The 16,747-nt window shown below is 56.4% G+C and overlaps 1 long non-coding RNA gene across 1 annotated transcript in view; it reads left to right on the top strand.

Moving 5' to 3' along the window:
- The first annotated feature begins 969 nt into the window (after positions 1-969).
- Positions 970-16,747, top strand: part of LOC138515617 (uncharacterized) — a 622,954-nt gene continuing 607,176 nt past the window's right edge. The window contains exon 1 of the long non-coding RNA XR_011282109.1: positions 970-1,193. This is a non-coding gene — a long non-coding RNA (uncharacterized lncRNA). The remainder of the gene's footprint in view (positions 1,194-16,747) is intronic.

Raw genomic sequence — 16,747 nt, 5'->3', positions numbered from 1 at the left:
AAGAGATAGGTCCACTGAAGGAGTTTTCTTTCTTTGTCTTCATAGGCGGATTGAAAATATGAAATGAGAAGGAAACAGTGTGAGGATGCACAAAATAATTCAGCGGAACAATGCTCGTGTGGATAGTCTAATGAAAACACTAAACTAAAATAATGTAATGCTTTCTTAACTTGCTGTCAGAAATACAACAATTCATTTTGGTACAAATAGAAGGTATGTCCACTCCCCACTCCGAAACCAACACAACGTGATGAAGAGTTTTGGAGGTCAGTAAAGAACAATTGCATAGGAGTTAGCAACAAAAAAGGGGGTTCAGCCAATCAGCCAAAATCCTGATAGAATGCACAGAGGAATGAACATAGCGAGCACAACTTCTGTTAAATGAGGTGTGAACAGAGAGATGTCTTCATATACTATTGTGCAGGGTCATCCCCAAGTAGAGGGCTTGTTCCCCTAAATTAAAGTGATTAGTGGATTGAAATTGATCATAAACAGATCATTATATCTAATGTCTGTTTGTGTACTCATTTGTTCTTCCCACAAGTTTCTCATATTCACACAAATTGGTCAAAAATAAAATAGTTTGTATATGGGAGAGTAAATATGACCAGAAACAAACGGTGTACACGTGTGTTCGTCAGTGATTGGTATTTATAGAGGGTGTTAACAATAGTGAGTGCAGGTGACAAAAAAGAACTCGCATTTGTGCTAGGATTTGTAATTAGACACCGAAATGGAGAAACCCAGCATAGAGAGGCTTTTGCAATGGTCAAAACGCTGTGTTAGGCTGCTCATACAATGTCATGCTGACTGAGACATTTTCACAATGGCAGCCCTCGATTCACAGGAAAATGCCGGGAGAAGGAGTGTGGTTGTTGCCAGGGGCGTTGCTAGGGGGGGGCTAAGGGGGCTATAGCCCCTGATCTTTTGGTTGTAGCCCCGGATAGAATCTCCGGAGCTACAGCCAAAAGACTAGCTAGCCCCCAGTCCCAACAGTTCCGACATCAGTTTAGCCTCGGGTCTTTTCCAGACCTAGCAACCCCCCTGGTTGTTGCGAAGAAGTTGCCATGGATATGACATGAAGCCTCCAAGAGAAAGGGCTGTGAAATAATATGCCTTGGACGGTGGGCTGCTTCCACGCAATGAACGCGATTCTGCCAGAGTTCGTTCCCGCTCCCAGGGGATCACCGACAGTAAGCCATTTCATATTATTAACGGGAATGCTAGTTTAAATGGTAAACTCTGAATTTACTGGGAAACGCATATTCTTTTTGGTGGAATCGAAACCTTGTGCTTGTGCAACAGCAAGAGAAGCAAGTGATTGACCAAAGAGGTTCAGAACAAGAAGAGCATATAGGTTCTGAAAATATGAGACGACAGTGGAAACCTTGATAAACAGACCGTCTGAAGCAAAAAAAAAGATCAGACAAACCGATTGGTTTACAAGGTTGGCGGGGCGGTAATTCCCCCTTTCTCCATGGCCCTTCCCCATTCCCATTTTTGCCCCATAGGGCTCAATGGGAATGGGGAAGGCGCTAAGTACGGTGCCGCAAATTGCGGCACCGTAATTAGCACTAAGGTCCCTTTGCAGGTCCCTACTTTAACGGCAGGTCTACACCAGCCGTTACGGTCGGGTCCCGCAAAGGGACCTCGTAATTAGGCGCTAATAGGTTAACGGCGCCGCAGCCTTTTACGGCGCTGTTAACCCATTAGCGCCTGGGTCGTAATGAGGCCCACCTTGCATCTTCCCAATTAGCAGTTTAAGGACTTATCAATCATTAAACTCTGAAGATTTCGTCAATAGTTGTTTAGTACTTTATTTTTTTTTTTTTAAATTAAAATCTATTATCTGTGTGCCTAAGGGAACACAGAAAGAACTGGCAAACCTGCTGTACATGAACTGTATAGCGGTGCAAGCCAGGATCTCAGTCAGCCTAGGCCTGGCAGACCGCGAGGCACCTCTCGTGGCTCTCAGATCGAAAAGTAAGTGTGCTTCAGTGAGTGTTTGTACTGTCTTTCACAGTAGATAAAGGAATTGCTGGGAGATGAGGCCAGCAACATCTAGTGCACAGTGCATTCCTTGCACCGTCTGAAACAATACCGCGATTCCTTACCTGGGGAACCTATGGGGACGAAAACATTGCAGTGCAGACTAAAATACTTCAATGTATACCTAAAAAATATACCTAAAATTAAGAAGGTGCCATATGAGTTATTTCTTCAATAGAATAAAGGTTGTATATTGTTTCCATTTCTTCACTTTCATGATTGTGTTTTGTGTGTGAAATAACTGTTTGTAACTGTGAAGATGGGCATGTGCAGCCTGCACCACTAGCCTCGCACGCTTTCATGGGTGATATTCGATTAACTATACAATTGCAAGCTTTTTTAAATGCTCTCCCATAGGTGCAGCCGCACGGTGGTGTAATGATTGATGTTTTGAAATCTGTGTGTTTTTATTGTGAAGCATTCACTTGGGAAGAGACAGAAAGCAGAGGCTAGGGACAGTGGGGCCTGGCAGAGCTGCCCATTTCATGTATGCACCTCCATAGGTGGGAAATGGTGCACCCCACAGCTCCCAAGACTTCACTTACATGACAGAAAGAGCTAGAAACCATCCGTATCTCAAGAAGATCCTCAACAGCCTGAGAGGGATATGTGCACCCAAGTGCAGTGTCAGAGGGGACAATAATCGTTGCAGCAGACACCAGGAACATAATGGGGATGAAAAACAGAGAGAACAAGATACTCCTAGAACGCTGGGGGGATAGTTTCCAGGTCAATGCGTGGAGCTGGATTCCTGGCTGAGAATGCATGAGCTAGACAAAACCCAGTATGGAGTGCAAAGCAGGTCCAAAAGAAAATAGTTCAGTGGTGGATACAGAGGCAGGGAGCCAGATGGGGGCAGTGTATATTTGCTTGAGTAGGCAGGCAGGCAAGAGAGCCAACTCCTCGCGAACCTGGTAGGCGGGATACCAGATTGGAAAGTCACCATGATCTTTATGCTTGACTTTAAAATGAAGGTCCTTTGAAAGGACCAAACTAAGCTACTAGACAACTCCCTGCTGCTGGAGATGGGAAGGTGGAGGGCACAAACATAAAGATAGCCAGTGGAACAAAGGGGAAAATGTCAATCCAAGCCTTCGAATACTAAGGAGCAGGACCACAAATAAAAGTCCTTATTTCCTAAACACCCCAAATATTATCTGTTTAGTGGAGTTGGCTGTGTCCCATATTAATAGTAGTGAGAGTGTAAAAGGAGCAGGAGGAGAAGTTCAAAGGCTGTGTTTGCTCATCCTAGAGGGCCAATTTGGGGCCACTCATGATAGAAGGAGGCGGCTGTATTAGAGTATTAATCGGTGATTAGAGCTGCCAGGCTAAGAATATAAATTAGAGTATTGGTTTGAGTAGGACACCTCAAAAGAGCAAGTGCTCAGACAATTGGAGACCACCAGTGTAGATGGGCAGATAGAGTTGGACGGAGCATAATTTCGTTTTATTCTGCACTGTGGAATAGTAACTGACCTCACTTCAAAAGCTTTACTTCTTAAGGAGTCCGCTGCGTACGCATCAAGCAAGTCCTCAAACAAGTGCAGACCGGCTGTGCAGATCGGCAGACACCATTGGATAGCACTGAATTATTTCTTGTTATCCTTGTTATTCAGTGCAGATGGACAGCCTGTAGCGTGCACAGCAGGGTAAGGGCATTGCTTTTCTATTTATTTATGCCTTCAAGAAATAACAGCTATTTGCTCCACAGTAAAGGGAGTACTAATTCTGGTTTGGGTTGACTTGGGCAAAAACATTTCCTCGAATAAGATTTAATCAAATTTCTTTTTTGTAAGGATCATTTTGCTGCATATAGATGCAAGGAGAGACCCCTCGCAGTCCCCCCTTATACGCCCACCTTAATTATTCCCCTAAACCCACACCCACAAATATATACAGAAAAATGCGTTGTGGAAAACGTGATGTACAGTAATATATCAACACATACATCTAGGTTAAACGTCCCTCCAAAAGAGGCCTTACTACAAAGAAAGTGCCTCCTGCCAGGGTGGATGTGTCCCCTGTTGTGTGCTTCGAGATAAGTGAACGTTCGATAAATTAACCCTAACAATGGTAAGATAACTGATTATTTTAATTCTGCCAACCCAATTTTGGTGAACCTTCTATATTGAACTGCTGCTTCCAGTTGACATAACTCTTAATTTATGTTATAGTCTCCAACGTGAATTCATTGGTTGTGTTTTGCCTAAATCTTCTCTAAAACAGATTGATGCAGTAACTTATGTGATTGGTTTCAACGTATCCAAATCATATGATCAGGTTAAAACGTCAGAGGACTTGCAGAATGAGCAGACTGAGAGAAATGTATCATTCCAATAAGAGCCTGATGTGGCTGGTGGTGATCCTTGTGATACTCTTATGATTGTGAAGGCTTTGTTCACACTCGGTATGAGCATGTCCCAGAAGCAAAATGATTTGTGTAAACTAATAGCGAGGATCGTGGACATTATTTTAGATACCGGTGCACCACAAAACTAATCATTCAGGGAGGGCTGTAGGAAAAAAGGAGGCTCCAAATTATAAGTGAGGCTCCACATTTTTGCCCTGTCAGCATTTCACCAAAAATTGAAAATTGATCGATATGAGTGTAAGACTTTGGGCTGGATCTGGCATGAATCAGTATTCTTAGTGCATAGAACATACAAGGTAGAAAGGATGATTTAATTTGGCTTTACATAAAAGCCGACATTTTCAGTAGCACCACACCACGGGAATATAAACTGTGTTGCAATGAAGAATAAAACTAACATTCTCTAATTATTCTGATATCCCTGAATCATTAACCCATCCTTCACTAATATTTAATGGGGTAACCTCCATTGCCATGTGGTGCAAAATATTGGGTCTTGGTACAAGCCATTCCATTTTAAAAGAGAATGAATGTACAAAATAAAAATTGCTTTTACAGTGATGCTGTGAAGAATGTGAGCTTGCGAATGTGAAGTCTGTTTTGCTCAAAACAAGCTTATTGTTTAAAAGACTGCCTGAATCTCATTGCAGAGGTCGCAGGCTGAACACGTGCATTCTGGATCCTTCTGGAAGTTTGACAAAGGGAGACCGTTTTTTGATTGGCATATGACATCACTGTGAGGGGCAGGTATCATTCTTACACGTTCTGTACATTTGTGGGCAGATCACGGAGAGGGGATTTAAAAATGGCAGTCTTTTATGGGCTGGGCTGACTCTCTTGCTGGTTCTGGGTCGGATAGTGCTGCATTTGCTGGCAGGCAGGCTGGCTCAGAAGACTTTGCTGAGTTCATTCATGCCGAGTGGGGAGAGAAGATAATTCATTTTGAATCACAAGGGATGTCATAGAAACACTCAGTACATTACACATTGTTTTATTTCCTTGCATACATTCTAACTACTTATACAAAAACAAAAATCAAGTCAGCCTCTATCTAATATTTATGCGCCCTAGTTCCTTGTGATAGTATACTGACAGATGGGAAGCAAATGATAATTGCGTCTTATTTTTTTATTGTGTTTATTGTTTATTTGTACAGCGCATATACACGAGTCAACTGCTTCAAAGCACTTTGAGGCGGGAAGGGAGCAAGGGAATACAGTAGTCATTCTTAGGCCTTGAAGCTCCGAATGATCTAACAAAAAGTAACTTGCGTACTAGGCCTGACAGCATTTCTCCTAGTGAAAGTGCATGAAGTGTTTCAGGCGCAACCAAACTAGGGAGGGAAGACAAAAGGGGGGTGGCAAGACAGAACTTACTGGCCCAAGTAAATTCCGGTTATGCAAGTGTACAGACAGATGCGCGGGGGGGTTGTAAGTGTGCCCAGTCCAGCAGGGCCCTGGGTTAAGTGAAGAGAGGTTACCCCTCTCCTGGAGTGAATGTTCCAAGTGCAGCAGTCTGAACAAAGTGAAAAGGCTGGGAGGAAAGTGCAAAGACTGGTAGGGGAGCCTGGGACCTGTAAGGCTCTGTAGGTGAACCAGGCAACCAGCCAGTAAAAAGTGAACAGAGTTAGGAAGGGAAGGAGGAGTGAGTTAGGAGAGAAAAAGAGAGGAGGTTAGTAGGGGAAAGGGTGAGAGAAGCAGGAAGTGAAGGAGAAGGTCTTGAGGAGTTTCCAAAACTTAAGGAGCTCTGCCTCAAGGGAGAAAGAGGCAGGGAGGCTGTTCCAGAGGGAGTAATCTGCAGAGGATAAAGATGTACCCCCAAATCTCTGCTTAGCAAAATGGCTCATCCGCAAAGAGTTGGAGGAAGACAAGCAGAGGGCTCCAGAAGGAGAGTATTTAGGAAGTGAGCATTGAAGATATAGCAGGCCCTGTCCCCAGAAGGCCTTGTGGACTATGCAGAGGGTTTTGAACCTGATCCTAGCAGCCACAGGGAGCCAGTGAAGGAATTTCAGTGCCAAAGAGATGTGGTCCCTGGGCTTGAGGCAAAGGATAAGTCTTGCGATTCTATTCTGGATGAGTTGCAGCAGAAGGAGAGGAGAAGTAGGAAGAATGATGATGACATTGTGATTCTGGGCGCACCAGGTCCGGTGTTGGTTTACCGTTTATGATCCTGATATTAAAATAATAATAGGTAGTATTATATATTTGGGGCTCACCAAATTACCACAATATATCCCAACAGGTTCACAAAAATAAAATACTGCAAAATCCCCCTAACAGGGTGGAGTGGTTACAGAGGCTATGGCATGTGATATCAATTGTGACATGTCAGGTAATACAGTCACCAAGTAGGGCCTATTGCCTCGTGGGAATGATGTAGTTCTTTTTTGCCATTATTGGTAGAATCAGCGACTATCTTGGATAATTTTTATGGGAAATCTGTTAAAAGAAGAACTTGCAGGAACAGTAAGCAAAATAAAAAAAAGAAATATGGCAAAAATATTCGGACTGGCAAAGGTGGGCAGTTCTAATGCATCTGCATTGGTGAACATTGTGTCAGATAACATTGTATGCATTTCTACATCAAATAGTTATGATTTACTGATGCCATTGAAGGATTGCGGGAAACAGACGATCACAAATGATCCTCCCACTCTTGGCCCATTGGATAAACGGGTTTAGAAATTAGGAAAAAAATCTAATAGACTGCTTATTGTGGACACAAGTTCCTTTTCTGATTCCTCTATTACCGATGCCAGTTTGGTTACTGATGGTGAGCATGTGGAATTAAATGTGGCAAGATCCAATTGCGTTACATTTTCTGTCCCAGAGTTGGTTCTGACTAGTGAGATCAATATCCAAAGGAGAAGGGACCGAGATGATGGATGTAACACTGAAGGCAAAGCTGAAACTGCATCTATCACATCTAATATCAAGGAGATTGTTCTTCCCTTCAATATCATTCGGGACAACAACAAAAAAAGATGTGTCAGTAAATTTTAGTTCACTGACAGGCCGATTCATGGAATAATTAGCGTGGCGCAAGTGGGCAAAAACGTGCGAATCGCAGTGGAATTGCGAAAATCGCAGTGCAAGTGTGAAAATCGCACGAAAAGCAGCGCACATCGATTCATGGAAGGGCGTGCGCGAAAAAACCATCTGATGTGCGCTAAAAAAGTGTGCGGTGCACGTTGGCGCACAGGCCATCTAACGGCGTGGGCCAGGTCACAGCGAAAATCGCACAGCCACAGTGAAAATCGCACATAGCGCGGCACACACAACAAAAGTAGGCGGAACACGGGGCGTAACACTTGGAATGGGGAACAACTTGCCAAAATGTGGGCATCACGGGGGAAGTACAGGGTGCAAGTGCGCGGAACGCCCACACGCTCGCCTACAACACGTATTCATGGAATCGAATAGGGCAAAACAGCGCACGGTCAAACCAGCGCACAGGCACAAACACGACCGCCACAAGAAAACAGGCGGTAGCGTCCCTGCGCCTGTAAAAAATGTGCGCCAAAAGGTGCGCCAACAAATAGCACCTATATACAGCTATGATGAATGTCCTATACTGTGGCCCTCCAGGACAAATGACGTGCAAAGGGGTACCCACAAACACGGACACCCGCTGACTGAAAAATAACGTGTGCGTGTATTTCGGGGTGCGCGGGAAGTTTCACACGCGAATTGGCTGGGTACGTGGATTCCAGGGGTGCGCGGGAAGTTTCACACGCGATTTGGCTGGGTACGTGGATTTCAGGGGTGCGCGGGAAGTTCCACACGCAATTTGGCCGGGTACGTGGATTTCAGGGGTGCGCGGGAAGTTCAACACGTGATTTGGCTGGGTACGTGGATTTCAGGGGTGCGCGGGAAGTTTCACACGCGATTTGGCTGGGTACGTGTATTTCGGTGGTGCGGGGGAATGCTACATGTGATTTGGCCATGTGGGTCCCCCCAGGTGTTCCCTCTACACCCTCCACGGCCCCTGCAGGCAGCCCACACCACAGGGTACTACCCTGCACCCCTGATCATGTCCCACAGGCAACCCATCCACCATGGCCATGCCCACCAGCCAACCCACATGTCACCTTGCACCACTGATCACCAACACATGTCTCCCACCACCCCCACCCCCCAGCCACCAGGGGCAGCCTCCACCAGGCCCCCACTCATGTCTCCCACCACCCCCACCCCCCAGCCACCAGGGGCAGCCACCACCAGGCCCCCACCCATGTCTCCCACCACCCCCTACCCCCCAGCAGTCAGGGTCACCCTCCACCAGGTCCCCACCCATGTCTCCCACCACCCCCTACCCCCCAGCAGTCAGGGGCAGCCTCCACCAGGCCCCCACTCATGTCCCCTATTACCCCCACCCCCCCGCAGTGCAGGGGCACCCTCCACCAGGCCCCCACTCATGTCTCCCACCACCCCCACCCCCCAGCCACCAGGGGCAGCCTCCACCAGGCCCCAACTCATGTCTCCCACCACCCCCACCCTCCCAGCCACCAGGGGCACCCTCCACCAGGCCAACACCCATGTCTCCCACCACCCCCTACCCCCCAGCAGTCAGGGGCAGCCTCCACCAGGCCCCCACTCATGTCTCCCACCACCCCCACCCCCCAGCCACGAGGGGCAGCCTCCACCAGCCCCCACTCATGTCCCCTATTACCCCCACACCCCAGCAGTGCAGGGGCACCCTCCACCAGGCCCCCACCCATGTCTCCCACCACCCCCACCCCCCAGCCACCAGGGGCAGCCTCCACCAGGCCCCCACTCATGTCTCCCACCACCCCCACCCCCCAGCCACCAGGGGCAGCATCCACCAGGCCCCCACTCATGTCCCCTATTACCCCCACCCCCCCGCAGTGCAGGGGCAGCCTCCACCGGGCCCCCACTCATGTCTCCCACCACCCCCACCCCCAGCCACCAGGGGCAGCCTCCACCAGGCCCCCACTCATGTCCCCTATTACCCCCACCCCCCCGCAGTGCAGGGGCAGCCTCCACCAGGCCCCCACTCATGTCTCCCACCACCCCCACCCCCCAGCAGTGCAGGGGCAGCCTCCACCAGGCCCCCACTCATGTCACCCACCACCCCCACCCCCCAGCCACCAGGCGCAGCCTCCACCAGGCCCCCACTCATGTCTCCCACCACCCACACCCCCCGGCCACCATTGGCACCCTCCACCAGGCCCCCACCCATGTCTCCCACCACCCCCAACCCCCATCCACCAGGGGCAGTCTCCACCAGGCCCCCACTCATGTCTCCCACCACCCCCTACCCCCCAGCCACCAGGGGCAGCCTCCACCAGGCCCCCACTCATGTCTCCCACCACCCCCTACCCCCCAGCAGTCAGGGGCACCCTCCACCAGGCCCCCACCCATGTCTCCCGCCACCCCCTACCCCCCAGCAGTCAGGGGCAGCCTCCACCAGGCCCCCACTCATGTCTCCCACCACCCCCACCCCCCAGCCACCAGGGGCAGCCTCCACCAGGCCCCCACTCATGTCCCCTATTACCCCCACCCCCCCGCAGTTCAGGGGCACCGTCCACCAGGTCCCCACTCATGTCTCCCACCACCCCCACCCCCCAGCCACCAGGGGCAGCCTCCACTAGGCCCCCACTCATGTCTCCCACCACCCCCACCCCCCAGCCACCAGGGGCACCCGCCACCAGGCCCCCACCCATGTCTCCCACCACCCCCTACCCCCAGCAGTCAGGGGCAGCCTCCACCAGGCCCCCACTCATGTCTCCCACCACCCCCACCCCCCAGCCACCAGGGGCAGCCTCCACCAGCCCCCACTCATGTCCCCTATTACCCCCACCCCCCCGCAGTTCAGGGGCACCGTCCACCAGGTCCCCACTCATGTCTCCCACCACCCCCACCCCCCAGCCACCAGGGGCAGCCTCCACTAGGCCCCCACTCATGTCTCCCACCACCCCCACCCCCCAGCCACCAGGGGCAGCCTCCACCAGGCCCCCACTCATGTCTCCCACCACCCCCAACCCCCAGCCACCAGGGGCAGCCTCCACCAGGCCCCCACTCATGTCCCCTATTACCCCCACCCCCCGCAGTGCAGGGTCAGCATCCACCAGGCCCCCACTCATGTCTCCCACCACCCCCACCCCCCAGCCACCAGGGGCAGCCTCCACCAGGCCCCCACTCATGTCCCCTATTACCCCCACCCCCCCGCAGTGCAGGGGCAGCCTCCACCAGGCCCCCACTCATGTCTCCCACCACCCCCACCCCCCAGCAGTGCAGGGGCAGCCTTCACCAGGCCCCCACTCATGTCACCCACCACCCCCACCCCCCAGCCACCAGGGGCAGCCTCCACCAGGCCCCAACTCATGTCTCCCACCACCCCCACCCCCCAGCCACCAGGAGCACCCTCCACCAGGCCCCCACCCATGTCTCCCACCACCCCAACCCCCATCCACCAGGGGCAGCCTCCACCAGGCCCCCACTCATGTCCCCTATTACCCCCACCCCCCCGCAGTGCAGGGGCAGCCTCCACCAGGCCCCCACTCATGTCTCCCACCACCCCCTACCCCCCAGCCACCAGGGGCAGCCTCCACCAGGCCCCCACTCATGTCTCCCACCACCCCCACCCCCCAGCCACCAGGGGCAGCCTCCACCAGGCCTCCACTCATGTCTCCCACCACCCCCACCCCCCAGCAGTGCAGGGGCAGCCTCCACCAGGCCCCCACTCATGTCACCCACCACCCCACCGCACAGCCACCAGGGGCAGCCTCCACCAGGCCCCCACTCATGTCTCCCACCACCCCCACCCCCCAGCCTCCAGGGGCACCCTCCACCAGGCCCCGACCCATGTCTCCCATCACCCCCTACCCCCCAGCAGTCAGGGGCAGCCTCCACCAGGCCCCCACTCATGTCCCCTATTACCCCCACCCCCCCGCAGTGCAGGGGCAGCCTCCACCAGGCCCCCACTCATGTCTCCCACCACCCCCACCCCCCAGCCACCAGGGGCACCCTCCACCAGGCCCCCACCTATGTCTCACACCACCCCCTACCCCCCAGCAGTCAGGGGCAGCCTCCACCAGGCCCCCACTCATGTCTCCCACCACCCCCACCCCCCAGCCACCAGGGGCAGCCTCCACCAGGCCCCCACTCATGTCCCCTATTACCCCCACCCCCCGCAGTGCAGGGGCAGCCTCCAGCAGGCCCCCACTCATGTCTCCCACCACCCCCACCCCCCAGCCACCAGGGGCACCCTCCACCAGGCCCCCACCCATGTCTCCCACCACCCCCTACCCCCAGCAGTCAGGGGCAGCCTCCACCAGGCCCCCACTCATGTCTCCCACCACCCCCACCCCCCAGCCACCAGGGGCAGCCTCCACCAGGCCCCCACTCATGTCCCCTGTTACCCCCACCCCCCGCAGTGCAGGGGCAGCCTCCACCAGGCCCCCACTCATGTCTCCCACCACCCCCAACCCCCAGCCACCAGGGGCAGCATCCACCAGGCCCCCACTCATGTCCCCTATTTCCCCCACCCCCCCGCAGTGCAGGGGCAGCCTCCACCAGGCCCCCACTCATGTCTCCCACCACCACCACCCCCCAGCAGTGCAGGGGCAGCCTCCACCAGGCCCCCACTCAAGTCACCCACCACCCCCACCCCCCAGCCACCAGGGGCAGCCTCCACCAGGCCCCCACTCATGTCTCCCACCACCCCCACCCCCCAGCCACCAGGGGCACCCTCCACCAGGCCCCACCCATGTCTCCCACCGCCCCCTACCCCCCAGCAGTCAGGGGCAGCCTCCACCAGGCCCCCACTCATGTCTCCCACCACCCCCAACCCCCAGCCACCAGGGGCAGCCTCCACCAGGCCCCCACTCATGTCTCCCACCACCCGCACCCCCCAGCCACCAGGGGCACCCTCCACCAGGCCCCCACCCATGTCTCCCACCACCCCCACGCCCCATCCACCAGGGGCAGCCTCCACCAGGCCCCCACTCATTTCCCCTATTACCCCCACCCCCCCCCGCAGTGCAGGGGCAGCCTCCACCAGGCCCCCACTCATTTCTCCCACCCCCCCACCCCCCAGCAGTGCAGGGGCAGCCTCCACCAGGCCCCCACTCATGTCACCCACCACCCCCACCCCCCAGCCACCAGGGGCAGCCTCCACCAGGCCCCCACTCATGTCTCCCACCACCCCCACCCCCCAGCCACCAGGGGCACCCTCCACCAGGCCCCCACCCATGTCTCCCACCACCCCCAACCCCCCAGCAGTCAGGGGCAGCCTCAACCAGGCGCCCACTCATGTCTCCCACCACCCCCACCCCCCAGTCACCAGGGGCAGCCTCCACCAGGCCCCCACTCATGTCTCCCACCACCCCCTACCCCCCAGCCACCAGTGGCAGCCTCCACCAGGCCCACACTCATGTCTCCCACCACCCCCACCCCCCAGCCACCAGGGGCATCCTCCACCAGGCCCCCACTCATGTCCCCTATTACCCGCACCCCCCCGCAGTGCACTGGCACCCTCCACCAGGCCCCCACTCATGTCTCCCACCACCCCCACCCCCCAGCCACCAGGGGCAGCCTCCACCAGGCCCCCACTCATGTCTCCCACCACCCCCACCCCCCAGCCACCAGGGGCACCCTCCACCAGGCCCCCACCCATGTCTCCCACCACCCCCACCCCCCAGCCACCAGGGGCAGCCTCCACCAGGCCCCCACTCATGTCTCCCACCACCCCCACCCCCCAGCCACCAGGGGCACCCTCCACCAGGCCCCCACCCATGTCTCCCACCACCCCCACCCCCCATCCACCAGAGGCAGCCTCCACCAGGCCCCCTCTCATGTCTCCCACCACCCCCACCCCCCAGCCACCAGGGGCACCCTCCACCAGGCCCCCACCCATGTCTCCCACCACCCCCTGTCCCCCAGCAGTCAGGGGCAGCCTCAACCAGGCCCCCACTCAGGTCTCCCACCACCCCCACCCCCGAGCCACCAGGGGCAGCCTCTACCAGGCCCCCACTCATGTCCCCTATTACCCCCACCCCCCCGCAGTGCATGGGCAGCCTCCACCAGGCCCCCACTCATGTCTCCCACCACCCCCTACCCCCCAGCCACCAGGGGCAGCCTCCACCAGGCCCCCACTCATGTCTCCCACCACCCCCACCCCCCAGCCACCAGGGGCAGCCTCCACCAGGCCCCCACTCATGTCCCCTATTACCCCCACCACTCCGCAGTGCAGGGGCACCCTCCACCAGGCCCCCACTCATGTCTCCCACCACCCCCACCCCCCAGCTACCAGGGGCAGCCTCCACCAGGCCCCCACGCATGTCCCCTATTACCCCCACCCCCCCGCAGTGCAGGGGCAGCCTCCACCAGGCCCCCACTCATGTCTCCCACCACCCCCACCCCCCAGCAGTGCAGGAGCAGCCTCCACCAGGCCCCCACTCATGTCTCCCACCACCCCCACCCCCCAGCCACCAGGGGCAGCCTCCACCAGGCCCCCACTCATGTCCCCTATTACCCCCACCCCGCCGCAGTGCAGGGGCAGCCTCCACCAGGCCCCCACTCATGTCTCCCACCACCCCCTACCCCCCAGCCACCAGGGGCAGCCTCCACCAGTCCCACACTCATGTCTCCCACCACCCCCACCCCCCAGCCACCAGGGGCATCCTCCACCAGGCCCCCACTCATGTCCCCCACCACCCCCACCCCCCAGCCACCAGGGGCAGCCTCCACCAGGCCCCCACTCATGTCTCCCACCACCCCCACCCCCCAGCCACCAGGGGCACCCTCCACCAGGCCCCCACCCATGTCTCCCACCACCCCCACCCCCCAGCCACCAGGGGCAGCCTCCACCAGGCCCCCACTCATGTCTCCCACCACCCCCACCCCCCAGCCACCAGGGGCACCCTCCACCAGGCCCCCACCCATGTCTCCCACCACCCCCACCCCCCATCCACCAGGGGCAGCCTCCACCAGGCCCCCACTCATGTCTCCCACCACCCCCACCCCCCAGCCACCAGGGGCACCCTCCACCAGGCCCCCACCCATGTCTCCCACCACCCCCTATCCCCCAGCAGTCAGGGGCAGCATCAACCAGGCCCCCACTCATGTCTCCCACCAACCCCACCCCCCAGCCACCAGGGGCAGCCTCCACCAGGCCCCCACTCATGTCCCCTATTACCCCCACCCCCCCGCAGTGCATGGGCAGCCTCCACCAGGCCTCCACTCATGTCTCCCACCACCCCCTACCCCCAGCCACCAGAGGCAGCCTCCACCAGGCCCCCACTCATGTCTCCCACCACCCCCACCCCCCAACCACCAGGGGCAGCCTCCACCAGGCCCCCACTCATGTCCCCTATTACCCCCACCACTCCGCAGTGCAGGGGCACCCTCCACCAGGCCCCCACTCATGTCTCCCACCACCCCCACCCCCCAGCCACCAGGGGCAGCCTCCACCAGGCCCCCACGCATGTCCCCTATTACCCCCACCCCCCCGCAGTGCAGGGGCAGCCTCCACCAGGCCCCCACTCATGTCTCCCACCACCCCACCCCCCAGCAGTGCAGGAGCAGCCTCCACCAGGCCCCCACTCATGTCTCCCACCACCCCCACCCCCCAGCCACCAGGGGCACCCTCCACCAGGCCCCCACTCATGTCCCCTATTACCCCCACCCCCCCGCAGGGCAGGGGCAGCCTCCACCAGGCCCCCACTCATGTCTCCCACCACCCCCACCCCCCAGCAGTGCAGGGACAGCCTCCACCAGGCCCCCACTCATGTCTCCCACCACCCCCTACCCCCCAGCAGTCAGGGGCAGCCTCCACCAGGCCCCCACCCATGTCTACCACCACCCCCACCCCCCAGCCGTGCAATTTGCCTGGGTACGAGTACTTCGGGGTGCGCGTGAAGTTCCACACGTGATTGTACGTGTACTTCGGGGTGCGCGTGAACTTCCACATGCGATTTGCCTGGGTACGTGTACTTCGGGGTGCGCGTGAAGTTCCACACGCGATTGTACGTGTACTTCTGGGTGCGCGTGAACTTCCACACGCAATTTGCCTGGGTACGTGTACTTCGGGGTGCGTGTGAACTTCCACACGCGATTTTACGTGTACTTCGGGGTGCGCGTGAACTTCCACACGCGATTTGCCTGGGTACGTGTACTTCGGGGTGCGCGTGAACTTCCACACGAGATTGGGCCTGTGAGAGTGGGTCACATGTATTCCAGGGGTGGGCGGGAATATTTACCCGCGACTGTGCCTGTGAGAGCGTGCTACGTGTATTCCTGGTGTGGGCGGGAAGATTCACACGTTCGCCTACGACATGCCGAAAAAGGGTCCAATCCTGACACACGTATGCCAGCATGAAGCAGGCGTACGTCGACCCGCGCAGCATAAAAGTGCGCGCAAACCACAAACAAGCTCATACGCCAGGATGAATATACCATTCCTAGCAGCAGTGGCCGTGGGTTACCAAAGGAGGAGGAGGAGGATAGTGAGGGCCCGATTTTTCACTCCCAGAACCAGCCTTTTTGGGATGCCTGATGACCAGGTGTATGGGAGGTTCAGGTTTCCCCCACACATAATACTGGACCTGGTCAGTGAGTGGGAGGATGACCTCACATCACCCACCCTGTGCTCCCAAGCACTCAGCCCCCTGGAGAAGGTCCTCAATGTACTGCACTTCTTGGCCACAGGATCATTTCAGCGGACAAGTGCCATAGTGGGTGGGGTGTCACAGGCCACGCAGTCACGCTGCCTATACCAGGTCTTGAACATCATTACTGCACGCCCATCAGTCCGTAGGCACATATACCTGCCCAGGACACCTGCAGCAAGGCAGGCTGCCACCCTCGATTTCTACGGTGTGGCACAATTTCCAAAAGTGCTAGGTGCCATTGACTGCACCCATGTTGCACTACGTCCCCCCAGGGCATCTGAGCACATCTATAGGAACCGCAAGCACTGGCATTCCATCAACGTGCAGGTAGTATGTAATGCTAAGGGAATCATCACCTCAGTATATGCCAACTATCCAGGGTCCACCCACGACAGCTTCATTTACCGAACGTCTACCCTAAGCCGGGACCAAGAAGCTGGCCGGCCTGGTGATACATGGCTGCTTGGTGAGTATGAATGCCACTGCACATGCATGCATGTCAGATGCAGAGTTATGTCACTACCCCACTAATGATACCCATCACCTCCTCACCAGGGGACAGTGCCTACCCTCTGAGCAGCCACATGATGACGCCAATTCGGAACCCCATCACGCCTCCAGAGGTAAGATACAACACAGCCCATATTGCAACCCGGGGCATAGTGGAGCGCACATTCGGAGTGCTCAAGTCA

The sequence above is a fragment of the Ambystoma mexicanum genome, chromosome 6q (assembly GCF_040938575.1).
Source record: "Ambystoma mexicanum isolate Mex_15411 chromosome 6q, UKY_AmexF1_1, whole genome shotgun sequence".
Taxonomy (NCBI): Eukaryota; Metazoa; Chordata; class Amphibia; order Caudata; family Ambystomatidae; genus Ambystoma; species Ambystoma mexicanum.
This window is presented reverse-complemented; position numbering and strand designations above follow the sequence as displayed.